Genomic DNA, 16,686 nt, shown 5'->3' with positions numbered 1-16,686 from the left:
GCTAGGTGGTATTACTAGGCGAAGTACACCTCTACCCCGATAGAACGTGACCCGATATAACACAAATTTGGATATAATGTGGTAAAGCAGCGGGGAGCCCCGGGCCCTTTAAAGCGCCATCCGAGCCCTGCTGCTTTATCGCATTATATCCAAATTCGTGTGGAGCCCCAGGCCCTTTAAATCCCACCCGAGCCCCACTGCTAGAGCTCCAGTAGTGATTTAAAGGGCCTGGGGCTCTGGCCACTGCGGGGAGCCCCAGGACCTTTAAATCCCCACCCAAGCCCCGCTGCCAGAGCTCTGGCAGTGATTTAAAGGGCCCGGACCAAACCTGATATAACACGGTCTCACCTATAAGGCGATGAGATTTTTTGGCTCCCGAGGACCGCGTTATATCAGGATAGAGGTGTAGTTTAAAAAGAATAGTAAGTGAAGTTGGAAAAGTAGATGTAAGAAACTTAAGAACCTCCTGATGAGGGCTTTATGAATTTTGAGATATTAGATGGAAGAGCATTAAAGTTTATATTCAGTATAGTTTTGGGTGAGTGGTACCACAGCCTTAATTATCACTAAACAAAGCTTTTGTTTGGGTTAAAACATACTATATTGGTGAAGCCTTCAGTCCAGCATCTCTCTACACACTGTAGAGGGCCTCATGCCCAGTGAGAATCCCTTCCCTGGCTAGAGGTGCCTTTTCAATTTTTACTCACCCAGAGGCGCTCCTGGTCTTCGGAAGCACTTCGGTGGCGGGTCCTTCAGTGCCGCTGAAGACGTGGAGTAAGTGAAGGACCTGCTGCCGAAGACTCGGAGCACCGCCCACTGAGTACAAGCCCCACTATTCGAATTGGGCCGCACGCTTCCTAAAGCCGACCCTGACTGTAGGCCTGTATTATTGTCAGATGTGTTGATATAGTGTGTGCAGTAGTTTAGACTCTATTATGTCAGTAAGTTATTTGAGGCTATCTTATAATTATAGGTACACACCTACCACAACAGGACCTCAATCACTGATTGAGAGTTCTAGGTGCAAATGCAAATATGAAATAATAATAGAAAGGGAAAGCTCACATGGTGTTGTTGTTAAAAAACCAACCCTCTGGATTTAATTATTATGGTATAATACACATGGTAAACCTGGTTATATCATGAAAAAAAATCTTAACTAATTATGTCAATTTTTTTGCAATGGCCTATAGTTATAAAGTATATTGACAATGGATTGTGCTTTATCCCATCACAAACCAAAAATGCATAGAATTAAAGATATTTAAAAATAATCTCTGTACTAAATGGCTCAATTAACTTTGGGTTGCCAATTTTTTCAAATGTTCTTTAATGAGCTTGGTACTCATGGACAGATGAATTCATACTCTGGGTCATTGCTTACATTTTTCAACTGGTTAAACAAAATCATAGGAAAATTGCACGAGAGAAGCCATTTTTCTTCGTTGCATAGTTATGTAGCTATTCTTGCCATCAACAATGCTACCACTGAAATGCTGTTGCAGAAGCAACTTGACTGGCAATGACACAGGATTGAAGAAAGCAGCTGCTAGGTCCTGCAGACTCAATTCTGTTAATGTAAATATATCCTATTTTGAAATATTGATATCTATTTTAAGTGAATGATATATTCAGCCACAGTAATGGCTCCCTTTCTGAAGTTTGCAGAGAAAAGCCATTGTTAAGACTCTATTACATCTTGTCCAAAAATAATTTAATTTATTGCAGCTGCATTTTCCATCTATGCTTCCATTTCCTGTTTTTAATAGTATTAATTCCAGAATTTTTAATGGAGCAATTGTTTATCTTAAAAAAAAAAAAAAAGTTAGAGAGGATACCAGCTAAAGTTTATTTTTCTCTCTCTCTGCATAAAGAGACAGATTGTCAATTGATGTAAACTGGCATAGCACAATTGGCCTCCATTGGCTATTCTGGTTTATGCCAGTGGAGAATTTGACTCAAAACCTTTCACTTAGCCATTTAGCATATATGTAAATTAAATGTGCATGTTAATTGTATTGCTATATGTACTGTACATCCTATTGTAATCATAGATAAGAAACCCCTGTAAATTGTCCAGGCTTTTGAATTCTACTTCATTTGCTTCATCTAATCATCTCAATTTCTTTGTAGCAAGGTTTCATACCCCAAGAAAATGCAGTATTCATAATGCATAAAATGTGCAAGCTCAAAGGCTGTAAATGATGTGGAAAAGGCAGGTTAAGAAACTGCGTTTATGTTCCAAGATATTAAACAGAACTAATTTGTCTTTCCATATGAGATACAAAACTACTTTTTGGCATCCAATGTGTCTTAAGTGCTAGCAATGTAGAGATGATCATGAACCAGTCCTAAGAGGAACATACAAAATATTGAATATTCCTTTTCCAGATGTCTGACTTGCAACAACTTTGTTCATTTAAGCACAGGTGCTGAAATATTTGGTGAATTGAGCTAAAATTAATGACCATTCTCAACAGAACTCCAAGAAAGCAGTGGTATTGGTTCTTGCCAGAGCAGTCCACTCATATGATAGACTAAAATAGAACATATTTTTCCTGGTACTATGCTCATTTGTTTGACTAATCCAAAATTTACCACGGACATCTTTGCCTACACAATGAAATGTCCACTTTTTGTAATGATTCCCTTTTGAACTCCAATGCAACAAAGGAATTTCTCTTGCAGACAGCAATATAACAAATTCAGTTAACTAACCTTGTCTGAGTACCATTGAAAAGCAATGGGATTACTGGTATAAATGCTTACGTTCATCCCTGTTCAGCAAAGCACTTAAGTATGTGCTTAAATCCCACTGGTGCCAGTTTAAGTGTTTCGCCCAATACTAACGCTTTCCTGAGTCATGCCCTAAGCTACTGCACAATATGAGTAAAGGTGGCATAATTGGACTTGTGACGTGACTGTTTTAGTGATGAGATAGGTGCCTTTGATGTCGAAGTGGGGGGAGGCACATACAGGGGTCCAGGCACATAGGGAGGGGGTGCTAAGAGCCTTGTATATAATGGAATCCACTTCAAGCCAGGGGGTGCAGCTGCACCCCTGGTTCATTGCATAATGTAATCAGGCAACACAAATTGTGGCTCTCTGCTGCAAACTACTCCACGGTGTCAAGTATCAGAGGGGTAGCCGTGTTAGTCTGGATCTGTAAAAGCAGGAAAGAATCCTGTGGCACCTTATAGACTAACAGACGTTTTGGAGCATGAGCTTTCGTGGGTGAATACCCATGCATCTGACGAAGTGGGTATACTCCCACGAAAGCTCATGCTCCAAAATGTCTGTTAGTCTATAAGGTGCCACAGGACTCTTTGCTACTCCACGGTGTGAGCCGTTCTCAGAGGAACTGCTCTTCAGTTTGGTTTACAACCTAATGACTGTTTGCTCTTCAAAACTGGGCGCTTGTTCTGGCTTGGTTGGGCTGGGCGGTTTGCTCCAGAATTACAGGGGCCGGGCTTGAACCCCGGTCAGAACAGGATTCAGACTCTCAGCCCCCACCGTGTCCTGCGTCGCGGCTCCGGGGCGCTCGCTGACCCAGTCAGCCTGAGGCTCAATCCGGAGTCACTCCCGGGGCTCAGTGTAGACATCCCCTGGGAGGCTGGGGGCGGCTCTCAGGGCTGTACCAAGGGCTGCCCTGCGGAGGGGTCGGAGGCGGCCCTGGGGAGCGCCTGCCCCGTGTCGGCGGGGGGCGCTGCGCTGCGCTGCCGGAGCGCCCGGGCCCTGCCCCCCGCCCGCCTCTCGCCTCCCCCGCAGCCCAGGGCTTGGTACGTTCCCGGCTGGCGGCGCCGGGGGCCGCGTTCCGGAGCTGGCCGCGCTCGGGGGCCGGCGGGAGGAGCGCGGAGCCGGGAGCCGGGCGCGGACGGGCAGGCGGAGCGCGGCAGCCCCGGGGACTCTCGCCCAGGTACCGCAGCGGCTGGAACCCGGCTCGGCCGCGCGAGGGGACCGGACCGGGGTGGGAAGGGAGCCGCGTCCGGGCAGAGCCCCGCTGGGCCGGCGCCCCCGTCCCCCAGCCCGGCTGGCGCCTGGGGGCGGCCGGGGCTGGGGCTGCGGGAAGGGCTCCGGCGCGGGTCCTGTTGCGGGAGAGGGGCACTGCCGGGCTCGGGTTGTCCGAGGGCCGCGGCGAGATGCAGCTGCGGGACTAGGAGGCGAGCTTTGGGACTGGGGGGCAGGGTTGTGCCTCCCCTGCAGCAGCCAGGCAGGGCTGCCTGATCCACGGGTCCCTCTTGGCTTAGACTTGGATTCTAAATACAAGCTCATTCGCTGTTTGCCTTGTGTTTACACGGTGAGGTCCTGGCCCGTGCCCGGAGCTTCCCGGAGTTACTCGAAAGCTAATAGTAAGGAGAGGTCTTGGCTTCTCTTGGCACTTTGCATGACATGTACGGGGAGCGCAAACCTGAAAACTCTTCAGGGCAGGTGTGTAGACAGTGTCTTGAACATAGAGGGCGCTGCTAAAATGCAAATAATTAAGAGCCATAGTTTCCAAAAGTGGCTAGTGATTTGGGGTGCCTCTGTGTTTGGGTGAGACCTTTAAGGGATCTGCTTTGCAGAAGGTGGGTGTTTCAGAAAATCTGACCCTTATAGGTAGGTCAAGTTGAGAACCATTGACCCTAATAAGGATTGAAGGTATGAACTGGTGAAAATGTGTCAAAACAAGGATATTTTAAAGCCCAAATAAAGGCTGCAAGTTTGTTAGATGTATCACCTGTTAAATTGGTGATCACAGGAACCTTGAAATTTTTGCTAAATCCAGTGTCTTGGTGAGAGGTTTAATATGACACAAATGTAGCAGCAGAAATAGCTTCCTTTGGAAATAAAAGGCCACCCCGTTAGATGCCATTATTCCTAGCAGTGTGACATTCAAAACACTCTTTGTTTGTTCTATAAAAGTTTGAGTTTAAATGTATTTTTTTTATTTTGAATTTGGTAATTTGAAAAGCTGAGATGATGTAATAAAATCTCCATGGATTGCCTTTCCTGTTTGTTTGGGAACATATAGACATTTTCAATGTTTTGGTTTCATATGCGGCTATTTTAATTTTGCTGTTTGTTGCATGAACAACTCTTTATTGCCACAGGGTGCATTTTTAGGGATTAGTAAGTGGTGTTGGAGAAACTGCAAGTTGCTTCATTTTCCAAGAATGTTAGTCATTTCCTTTCAGGGAGTTGAAATTTAACAGCATCCGTACTTCTAGAGGAAAACGTTTCCATGCTGAACTGTCATTTCGGCTCTCTGCATTTCCTAACCTATCTCACAGAAGCAGTTCTTACTCCTGCACATGTAGGCCTATTGACATCAATATAGCAGTTCATTAATATGAGTAGGATTTACCCGGAATCAGATTTAGCCTTATCCTGCTCCCATTTTAATCAATAGTTCTGCTAACCAGTTTGTGGGGGTAGGAAAGGGGTCCTGAAGTGAATTATTAGTTTGGTTTCATATCACATTATTAGGATTTTGTAGGAAGACACCTTTACAAGTAAACTGATAAGACAGTTCTGTTAAAACATGTGACCAATAAAAGAAATAGATGAATACTCTCTGGATTATGGAAGTCTGGTAGATAAAATTGCTTAGCCTTTTAATGACGCACTTTGATGAGAAAGTGGAAATTTAGGTCCCAACCCTGCAAACATACTTAACTTTCTTCATGAAAGTAGTCCTTTAGGGAGTAACTTACCATCTAAACTGGGACATATTACCCCAAGATTTCCTAGTGTGACTAGTGATTTTTGAGTGCCTCGGTTTTGGGGTATCCTTTGGGGCGGTTCACATGAGTAAAGTTATATGTGAACCTGAGTCTTTGCAGAATCAGGGCCTTAAATATTTACTTTTGTACTGAATATTGAAAACGAAGTAAAACATTTTTAGAAAGTAAAATGAGATATTTTTAAATCTGTATTTAAACTCTTATTGGACTAATATATCAGTAAGAAAGATGTATACAGCAGAGCGCTATTATCTGGTTATTTTATGTGCATGATATCTTGTCCAGACAGCAAAATACCTAGAGTTTGAGTTGGTGTTTTAACTGACTTGCAAGAGTCCATTAAAATCTGACCAGTGGGTGACCACAGCAATCAGCATAGCATGTCTGTCAGGAAGCAGACAGGAAGGCCTGGTCTTTGCCGAAAAATTAGATTGACCTAGCTACATTGCTCAGGGCTGTGAAAAATTTTGTGCGGTGTGTGATGTAGTTAGGTCGACCTGACCTCCACTGTAGATGCAGCTTGGTTGATGGAAGAAGTCTTCTATAGACCTAGCTACCACTTCTCGAGGGGTGGATTTACTACAGTGACAGAGGAACCCCAGTAGCTGTCCTGCTGTAGTGTAGACATGCTCAAAGTGTGTGTTAGCAACCTTGTTGCAAGGGGGAAAAGTTGTACAAGTTTAGAGTTGCTGTAGGGCAGAGGTTATGGGGGGGTGGGGGCAGTATGCTGGGTCACATTCTCCCCAGGTTTACTGCGTGGCTTGTACTAAGCATGTCCACGTGCCTTGAGCATCCTCAGTAACACTGCTGAAGCCAGGGCTGCCCTCATTCTGCCCCCCACCCGTCACCCCGTTGGCCGGCATGGGTCGTCTCTGCTGTAGGACTTAGCAGCTCTTCTAAAAATATATATTGTACACAAACCATATTAAAAGAACTGTATTAAGGTTGCTAAGTCAAGCATTCAGAAGTTAGGAAAAACCAGAATTCAGGTTGCCTGTGCAACCTGAATTTGCCTCCTTGTGCATGTGTATTATGATAGGAGCAGCAAAGAATCCTGTGGCACCTTATAGACTAATAGACGTTTTGGAGCATGAGCTTTCGTGGGTGAAAACCCACTTGGTCAGATGCATGCACGGAAAGCTCATGCTCCAAAACGTCTGTTAGTCTATAAGGTGCCACAGGATTCTTTGCTGCTCTTACAGATCCAGACTAACACGGCTACCCCTCTGATACTTGTATTATGATAGTCTTTAATTACGTGCCTAGCCCAGAGCTGCAGTTGCAGGGAAAGTATTGCTGAGCTGTGGCTGGAGCGCGCTCAGTGTGAACAGGAACTATGTCTTTTAGCTGCTAAAATCTAAGTTTTTACTGAGCGTGTGCAAACTGAGATTTTTTTTTTCCTCAGAGTTTATAACTTGGCTGAATTTGGGAAGTTCTTTATGGGGACAGCAAAAGGCACATCCCTTGCACAAAGGCCATCCCTCTGCCAAATGTAAGTTATTGGGGTTTTTTTGCTCCAAAGCCTGGGGGTGCTAGAGCTTTTCAGAAAAAAGGTCAGCAGAATTTTGTAACCTGAGTAAACAATGTATTTTTCCCTAGTCTCAGTCTCCGAAATGATAGAGCTATTTTGGCTTTAATTTACCCTACCCACTCCCTTCCCCCCATTCCTCCCCTCCCCCCCCCCAAAAAAAAATCAGTCTGAGGCAGACACCCAGCATGAAAAATTTCAGTCCAAATGTTGGCAACTTTGTCATCAGCTGAAAACAGGGTCTTATAATTAGAAGTGTCAGGCAGCTTTAGTGAGAAGTGGTGTTACTTGCCCCACCTATTTAGTCAGTGTGAAGAACTTGGCTAGTGCAGCAAAAACATTTGAATATGTTTGTCCTGTTGGGACAGGAGTCAGCTTTTTTGTATGTGGCTGGTATATTTTACTTTCATAAGAATGTTTTCATGCCAAGCCAAAGCCTTTTTTTCCAGAAGGAAAAATTACAAAACTATGCTGATTGACCTGCCAGATCTTTTCTATTCCTAGGTTGATTTAACAACATTTATAAAAAAAACTCTGACTCTTTTAAATAGAGGATAAATTTGTGGGTTAGTTTGGCCTTTTTGGACAAAATCCTTGAAACTGAGGCTATTTCCTTGAACTCAGCTACTTTTAATGGCGAGTTCAGATTTGGACACGTGTACTTTGTTTCCAGGATCGCTTTGTAAGTTCTTGGCCATGCTCATTTTTAACTCTTAGTTTATTCAGACTAAGAATTCCACAGTGAGTCCTGCATCTTGGCAGGGGGTTAGACTAGATGACCCTTGCGGTCCCTTCTAACCGTATGGTTCTGTGATTCTATGAAATGTTCTTTTAAAGAAAAATCTGCAAGCAGTTATTCCTTTACATGAAAGTCATTGCTCTGAAAAGATTAATTCAGACCAGATGTAAAAATACATGTGAATTTCAAATTAAGATGATCTCAACTCCTTCTTCCCTGTTTTTTAAATGCTGTGGAATATACAAATTATGGCTGTTAAAATATCTGCTTGATTGTTAATCTAGCTTTATGCACTTTCTGGAGAGATGGTTTATAATGTTTTTTTAAACAATCAGCGTTTCCCTGTTTCTGCTGAGGAAATGAAGTTTATTAACATTGTCAATTGAAGCAAAGCACATTGCTGCTCTGGTTTAGTAGAGGTTATTTCCAGCTGAAATGTAAGCAGCCAGTAACCTAATTTGTAGTGTGTGCTCATTGTAAGGATGCTAAATTCATACTGGATTATTTAAGAATGGCAATATTGAGTCCCTTGTAGAAAAACACCTCAGTGCCATTTTGTTTATGGCCATTTGGTTGGTCATTTATGGAATGCCATTGAAGATGATTTCAGGGATTAAAAAGTAATTCCTTGTGGTTTACTTTTTCTCCCATTTGGCGTTAGGGCAAAGCTGCCAGAGACTTCAGTGAGAACAAGATTGGGCCTCAATCTTGAAGGATCAGATTCTGTTCATTTCAGCATAAATGGAGTTCACTTTATTAGGGTCTATCAAAAATTCTTTAAAGTCTTTCTGGGCCCCCAGAGTGGGTTGTGACCTCATTTTAATGGAGTTGCCAGGACTGGCTTAGACTTGCAGCGGCTCGGGGCCGACACCCAAGGGATTCAGCTCAGGTGGCTGGGCTCAGGTTATAGGCCCCCTGGCTGGGGCTGAAGTCTTTTGCCTTTGGCTTTGGCTTTGACCTTTTCTCTACCTGGGGCAGTGGAGCTCAGGCGGGCTAAGGCTTTGGTCTAGGGTGACCAGATGACAAAACTGAAATCAGGATGTTGGGCGGTGGAGGGGACAAAAAAAAAAAAAAAGCCACCAGAGTGCCTCCCCCTCCGCATCAGCTTGCCTCGTCTCTACCTCCTCCCATAGAGGAAGGTGCCCAGCTGGTGCAATCCCGTGAGTGGCCTCAGAGTGGGGCCAGCAGGACCCAGTCCCCCTCCTGTCCCCGCAGGGGAACGAACGGGACTGTCACTGCCTCCGCCCCCACCCCGGGGCGGGGTTTCTCTACAGCCCAACCTGCAGGGCGGCGCAATCCCGTCACCCCGAGTGTGCCCGGACCTGGCCCGCGCCCAGCTGCCCCACAGAGCACCGCGGGCGGCCCCAGAGTGGGGGCAGCAGGCCCCAGCCCCCCCGTCCCACTCAGGTCCCAAAGGGGAACGAATGGGGCTGCCGCTGCCTCCACGTGGTAGGAAGTGAAGCCCCGTCAGAGTCCCTGTGTGGGCAGCTGCGGCCCCCCCCATGGGTGCATAGAGGGAGCCGGTTCCCGGGACTGCCCCTGCAGGTACCACTCCGCCCTTCTGCCTGTGCTTGGGGCCAGGCCGGACTCACCCCGTGCTCCCCTGCATCCCCCGGGCCTCCCTTCAGTGCTTGTGCTGCCATACAGCTGATCGGCGCAAGCCTGGGAGGGAGAAGGAATGTGGCGTGCTTGGGGAAGAGGCGGGGATTTGGGGAGGGATCCAATGGGGGAAGGAGGGGACAGAGTCGGGGGGCACGAGACCCTCCGGGCTCAGCCTGTGTGCAGGAGCGGAGGGCAAAATTGCTTGTTTGTCCAGATGCGGGACAAACAAGCAAATATCATTGCAGTCCTGATAAAATCAGGACGTCTGGTCACCCTACTTTGATCCCACCTCCTGGGGTCGGGTGGGAATTTTTTGTTGTCAGAAGGAGGTTGTGGTGCAATGAAGTCTGAGAACCCCTGTTTCAGCAGGTTTTGGGTTAGGCCCATCATGTGCCTTCCAAGAAGCTTTTGGTTTGTCTTGCAATGTTGATACCTATTGGACTATTTTGTAGGCAGATACTATCTTTCTCTGTGCAATGTACTAAACTGTTCTGGCTCTAGTTCTGTGATGTTGGATGGGGGGAAATGAGATGTAGCTAATAAACAGCTGAAGAAAATGCAGCTGATGCTCATCCTGGGGAAGTCTAAACAAGCGAAAGGGCAACAGTTGTCAATGCGATTAAGAAGAGAGGCAAGTAGTAGGAACAATACACAGAAGGCTTTCAACAATGTAAACATTCTAGCAGGAAAGAGCGTTGGAGTAAAAATATAAACAAATTAAAAGTACTTGCATTGGACCGAAAAGGAAACATTGGTTCTTGGATTATAAGGAGTTCAAGGCAGAATTCTTAACTATAATCCCAGTAAACAGAAGGTAAAGAAAAGAATGGTCCATTTAAACAAGTGATGGAGAACTAGAATTCTTGGTTGGGAAGAGTTTATAAGAGATTTACTGGTATGGGGCAGAATCTCCTTTGTGAAACATCTGGATGAGAGTAATAACCCCAGTAGAAGTTCCAGTCAACACCATTAGTCTTTTGGTGGGTGCTCAAATACTGCAATGATGTAAATATTTAAGTAGGGACCAGGAGCCTGGACACATGTAGATGAATCAATCTGCTGCTCTGTTGCAAAACCTAGCAGACCAAATGGAACTAGAGGAAAATTTTCCTTAGAAATTCCAGTTGAAATGTAAATTTTTTTTTTCTTGACTGACACCAATGGCAACAGTTATGTTAGCAACTAGGGACAAAATGTTTTTAATTGTGGTCAGCATGTTACCTGTATGGTTTACTCTTGCCATCACTGTGCTTGTCATTGTATAACCTATGTGGGTGTGCAGTGCTCAATGTGCGCCAACGCTGGGCCCTGGCACCTCTGGGCTTGGCAGTTCATGGCCCTGGCACCTCTGGGCTTGCTGCATCAGTTACGAAGGTAAAAAAGTTGCTTGAACCCCGGCCCCTCTTTCATTACAAATTAAGCACTGTGGGTGTGTGTAAAGGAGCAGCTATGCAGTGTACGTTACTGACGAGGAAAAGGATCTGTACTCAGATCCTCCAACGTATTTAGGCCTCTAACTTGCATTGATTTAAATGGAAGTTACACGGGTTAAAATATCTTTGAGGTTCTGGGCTTGAAAGTATGTTGTGGAAAAATCATTGAATCCTTCAGGTCACTGTTTGAGTACAATGGAAAATAAACAAGGTACAGGAATGTGTCACAGACAGAGAGAATCATTTCTTTGGATTTATATTCTGTTGTGCTAGGCACTGGGGAGATATTGTCTAGAATTCATTTTGGACACCTTTCTATTGAAAAGAGATTGCCTTGGAGAGGGTGCAGCATAAACAACTAAGATGGTTACTGGTTTTAAAGACAATTCTCTGTATAATGTGGGATCATAACTGGGTTCTGAATATTTCCATTTTCATTTGTGTTGCTTATTACAGTTGTGGATGAACAAATGGATTCTGCCTCCTCCTGCAGCCAAATCATAATGCCTGAACATATGACATCCCAGACATTCCCGTGGCTGTGATTTCGTAAAACGCTGGTTATTACTTAATTGTAGAAAGAGAAGCCGTGGAGGGAGACGTCTCTTACTCAAATGCATGCTTTCGCATGTTACTTGTAGAGTTCTTTTAAAGAACCCAATTCTGCAGCTTCACACTGAGTAGCTGTTACTCATGCGAATCATCCCAGTATCTTCATTAAACTGCTCCCATGAGTAAGGGATGTCTAATGTGGTCCATGGGAAATAGCCTTTTGTATACATGTTCTCTCTTTCCTGTTAGGCTCGGTGTGAAAAGCTCTATGTAAGGGGTGACGTATGTCATTACAAGAGAGGCTAAAAGCTTGAATTTATTCATTATCCTTATTTTGGGTCAGATAGGGACAAAGGGCATCACTGCAGTGACTTGAGTGGGCTTTCTTGTGGCGTTAAGGCCAGATTTTTAAAGGTATTTAAATGCTTGACTTCTGTGGAAGTCAATGAGTTAGGTGCCTACATACCTTTAAAAATCTGCCCAAAGGTACTGTTAATTGTGAGCAAGAGTCTCCCTGTCTGGCCTCAGATATATTAGTTCCCACTCTTCACACAGGAAGACACAGGCTGGAATGAGGTGCCCATCTCCCCTTGATGTCATCTGGAACTGGGCACCTTGCTGCCCGAGGCACTTTTCTTAATCCCGCCCACAGTCCCTTGCCCTGCAGAGCTCCTGCTCTGAAAAAGAAAAAAGACGACTTGGAGGTGACTGATGAAATCTTGTGAAGGGCATGGGGCATTTGCAGGTTTAAACTATGTAAATGGTGGATCCTCTGTAACTCAATGGAGGACTTCAGTAACTCAGCCAGAGGTTAGGGGTTTATAACAAGAGTGAGTGGGTGAGGTTCTGTGGTCTGCATTGTGCAGGAGGTCAGACTAGATGATCATGATGGTCTCTTCTGACCTTAAAGTCTAGGCGTCTATAAATAGGAAATCAAGAGAGGACAGGATATTTTGACTAGATAACTTAGAGAGAGGGAGAGAATGCTGAAGGATTGGCCATATGGCTAAAATAAACAAACGGGACAGACTTATTTAGCTGAGTGCCGCCTTCTTGTCCAGCAATTCCTCATGTCTGTTCCCCCCACCCCCTTAACAATGTCATCAGGGCAGATTGGAACTTCTGGATACAAACACAGTGTAAACTGTGCCAGCTGGCCTGGTACATGATACTCCTGCCTATTAACTGCAATGCTAATTGATCCAGTTAGCGCTTCTAATTCTTCTCTAATACCCAGCAGCCTCCATTTTAAACGTAATTATGTCTCCCCTCCTAAGCTGCTGCCTTGTGGGATAATTGTTTCCATCCAGATACAACAAGCCATCCTTAAATTGCACTATAATTGTGCTCAGCTTACCCATTCTGTTGATTAATATTACATGGGTCGTTTAAAAACAGGAAGAGTTACAGCCTTCTGAGTCTCCTTGCTAATTGCAGTCCTGGGGTGAATGTACCACTGCTGTGGAAAAATATTCATTGTCAATGTAATGCCATTTTTATGCTACGCCAGGGTGAGCTCAGCTTTGCTGGGGTTTATTATAAATCAGAGGGAAAGATATTGTATGTTCCAGCAGCGTTGGGTCAAATAGTAAGATTTGTTCCTGACATTTTACTATTGAAGAATATTAAAAAATGATGAACAGAGCTCTGCCTTGATATTGCTATTTAATCATTTGGAAGGGATGAGGGGTTCTCCATATCTTACTACTGACTGTTTCATTAGTTATGGCTATAAAGCAAAGCAACACATGGGAACTTCTGTGTCCTAAGGAATGCTGGAGGGAAACAGGAGCCAAAACAATGTGGCACACTTACTATGGTGTAGGAAGACAACTGACCAGAGTTCCTGAACTTGCTTCCTGTTTGATCCGAGGCAAAGCTCCCCTAGATTTCAGAGGGAGCAGGAGCATAAAGATGAAGTGATCTCTCTCTCTCTATATGTCTGATCTTGCAGATTTCCCTTTGACATCAGTTGGAGTTTTCAAGGGTGCAGTATTGGGCACAGAGTGTTTAATGCCACGCTGCTCCCTAAGGAAAGGTGACAATCTGAAAAGGAGCACTAGTTTACAAAAGGGCTCTGTGTGTTTACAGGTTGTGTGGTTTTGTTTAGTGTCCTAGCTGTGTTAAGAAAAGGCAAGAGGTATCCTCCAGTGGACAATGTTAGTGGACTTCTCTCAAGTGAAATTTTAAGGACTTCTGTGGTTTCCCAGGCAAATTCAGCAGGGCCCCAAACTTCTACAAATTGAGCACTGTCCTGCAGCCTGCTCCCATGTGAGTTCTTGAATGAGCAGTCTGACTACACTCAGCAGGGAAAGGCTCCAGGATCAAGCCCAGGGTGCCCCAGAATTAAATCTATTCAGTAGTTCTTGTTACTTCTGTATAAAGAAAGGGGGAAGGGATTCTGGTTCTAGGTCCTCATTCCCTATTCTGGAGGTATATTGGGGTTGTAAAGGCACTGCAGCTTGCTGGGGGGTAATCCCCCTGGTACCAGAGCAGTGCAGGACTACATGCCCCCCTGACCCTCACAGGGCCTGGTGATGGGGCAGTGGCTGGGGCTGGCGAAGTGTTTCTGCAGCACTGCTGCTATGAAGATTCTGGGTTGCCCCAGGCGGCAAGGGAGCAGCATGGGTAGGGCTGCTGCAGACTAGAGCAGCCCTCTGTCTGCTTCCATCTATTCCAGAAACCGCATCAGCCCCCAGCTGACCCAGAATATGGGGAATGCAAATATGGCTGACAGCCATCTTTGCCCCCGACCTTCCCCCAAGTCGTTCCTTGTGTCTCATGCCCCCTGGACCGTGTCCCTGAACCGTTCTGTGCTCTGGGCGTGATCCTGCAACATGCTGAGCGCTCTGAGCTCCCACTGACTCCATGGGAGTTGAGGGTATTCAGCACCGTGCACGATCGAGCCCACAGTGAAAATGTAACCACATAGGCTGGCCGGATTGGGCCCTTCCTCACTCAGGCCTTGCCTCTGGTTCCTATGAGAGCACTGCCGCAGCAAGAACTGCTTATGTGAATAGGAGTTGCTGGAACGGGCCCAGCATTAGTCTGTGTTTTGCCTGGGGTTAGTGCAGCCAGGCTGCTTGCCTCTTGTGGAGACGGTGGTTGAGTTGTGAGTGTACCAAACGTCGCTGTCATCAAGGCAAATCCCCCCCGTCTGTCTGTGGCAACTGCCTCCCTTCCCTTTAAAGCTGTTCATTCACATCCGTGCCGTTGTCTTCAGCTGCAGCTGACTTGGCTTACGGGGCTCAGGCATAGGGGCTGTTTCATAGCAATGTAGAGATTCAGGCTTGGGCTGCAGCCAGAGCTCTGGGATCCTCTGTCTTGCAGGGTCCTAGAGCCGGGGCTCCCGCCTAAGCCCGAACGTCTACACTGCAATTAAACAGCCCCTATTCCTGAGCCCAGGTCAGCTGGTACAGGCCAGCCGCATGTGTTTAGTGGCAGTGAGGACGTCCCCTTAGAGGTTCTGCCCTAGGAACAGACCAGCGAGTGAATTGCAGCTCAGTCACGCCTGCTCTCTGGCTCCCCTGCCCCCCAACTCCTCTGGAACAAGGTACCTGGCACAGATTACTGGTGTGTGTCATGAGGCAGGGCAGAAACAAGCCCCCTCTCCCCCCCATTCCACAGAGGCTGCTCTCCCCCTCAGTCTGGGATGAGGATAGGAAGCACAGGGGAGTAGGGAGGGTGCGATGTTGAGAGCCCTACTGCCTGAAGCTCTTTGTCTGGCTCTAGAACGAACAGACCGTGCTCAAGCAAAGCTGCTGACTGAAGAGAACAGGGCTTGGTCCCACAGGTGCATCATGGGCAGCAGGAGCTTCCCTACTCTGGCCCACCAGCCCTGCATAGCAGTTCAGGCTCAATATCCAGGGACCGCTGGATGCTGCCAAACTTTCAGAAATAGGTGGCTGCTCCCTTTGGTTGTCAAACCTGTGCAGCACGCACCGCTCCCACTGCAGGGGCTCAGCATCTCAAGCTGGGAACTTGCGAGTAGTGAGCCCTTCCAGACGTTTGGTTTTTGCACCCTAAATAGGCAAGACAGACAAAGCATGGAAGAAAGGAAGTATTTTTATCCCCATTCTCCGGATGGGGGAACCGAGGCACAGAGCAGACAAAGTGATTTACTCAGTGTCACACAGGGAGTCCGTCACAGAGCCAGGAACTGGACACTGATCTCCAGCACGCCAGTCCTTTACAATTACATGCAGCCCCCACAAAGCAAGGTCTAAAACAAACACTATTTGCAGTACCACCGTTCGTCATGTGCTGCCTTTTGTCAGGTCCTTCCTGTTCTTGTTACTTGGTATGATTAAAACAAAAAACACAAACAACATACAATTTGTGTGGTTAAAACAGCAGGCCTGGTGTCTTTCCATTGCTTTTTGCAGTGTTGCCTTTATTCAGTGGCATATACCTCTAGTGGAACGTCATGGGTTCAAATATTTTCAGGGTTGATCGCAATCAGAAATGGCTTCAGTTCTTGTCTTTTGTAAGAAATCACACTTCACACCAAAGATTCACAAGCAAATATTTCAGGAAACCTGTTTGCTAGCATGATGTGTTGGGTTGAAACCAAGAGAAGACTTAGCAGTTCTGGGGCCCATTAAACAAGCTGTTGTTTTTCTCCTGGGGGGTAACAAGTTAGTGCAGATGAAATGCCTTATTGGTGCAGTTGTCAGTAAGCATTTTAGGTGTACAAAGCAACCAGGATTTGGACCTGAATGGTTGAGCCTTCAGAAATGCCTTTCCTCAGGAAATTGGCTGCAGGTGAAGGTCGAACTTTACAAATGAACATAGAATATCAGGGTTGGAAGGGACCTCAGGAGGTCTAGTCCCACCCCCTGCTCAAAGCAGGACCCATCCCCAGACAGATTTTTACCTTGGTTCCCTCAATGGCCCCCTCAAGGATTGAACTCACAACCCTGGGTTTAGCAGGCCAATGCTCAAACCACTGAGCTATCCTTCATGAAAGGCCAGCTTCTCAGCTGGTGTAGATTTTTGCATAGTTACAGTGAAGCTATGCAGATCTATACTTTGCCAGTTGATACCAGATGAGGCTTTGGACCTTGAAAACTGTCAAGCGTTCTGCATCCAGACCAGCACAGATATGAC

The 16,686-nt window shown here is 46.0% G+C and overlaps 1 protein-coding gene across 6 annotated transcripts in view; it reads left to right on the top strand.

The window, feature by feature from the left end:
* Positions 1 to 16,686, top strand: part of FRMD6 (FERM domain containing 6) — a 727,784-nt gene that overhangs the window by 649,823 nt on the left and 61,275 nt on the right. Inside the window, exons 1-3 of one of the 6 annotated variants that reach the window (XM_050954686.1) lie at positions 4,246 to 4,428; positions 7,129 to 7,215; positions 11,482 to 11,759. The exons of 1 other annotated variant lie outside the window; for it this stretch is intronic. The gene's annotated coding sequence lies outside the window, so the exon portion shown is untranslated. Of the gene's footprint in view, positions 1 to 3,827; positions 3,917 to 4,245; positions 4,429 to 7,128; positions 7,216 to 11,481; positions 11,760 to 16,686 lie in introns of those variants that run through there. 4 more of the 6 variants (XM_050954685.1, XM_050954684.1, XM_050954689.1 and 1 more) reach the window with 4 other exon arrangements.

This window comes from Gopherus flavomarginatus, chromosome 5, assembly GCF_025201925.1.
Source record: "Gopherus flavomarginatus isolate rGopFla2 chromosome 5, rGopFla2.mat.asm, whole genome shotgun sequence".
NCBI classification, from domain to species: Eukaryota; Metazoa; Chordata; order Testudines; family Testudinidae; genus Gopherus; species Gopherus flavomarginatus.
Note: the sequence above shows the minus strand (reverse complement) of the source record. Positions and strands in the feature narration are given on the sequence as shown.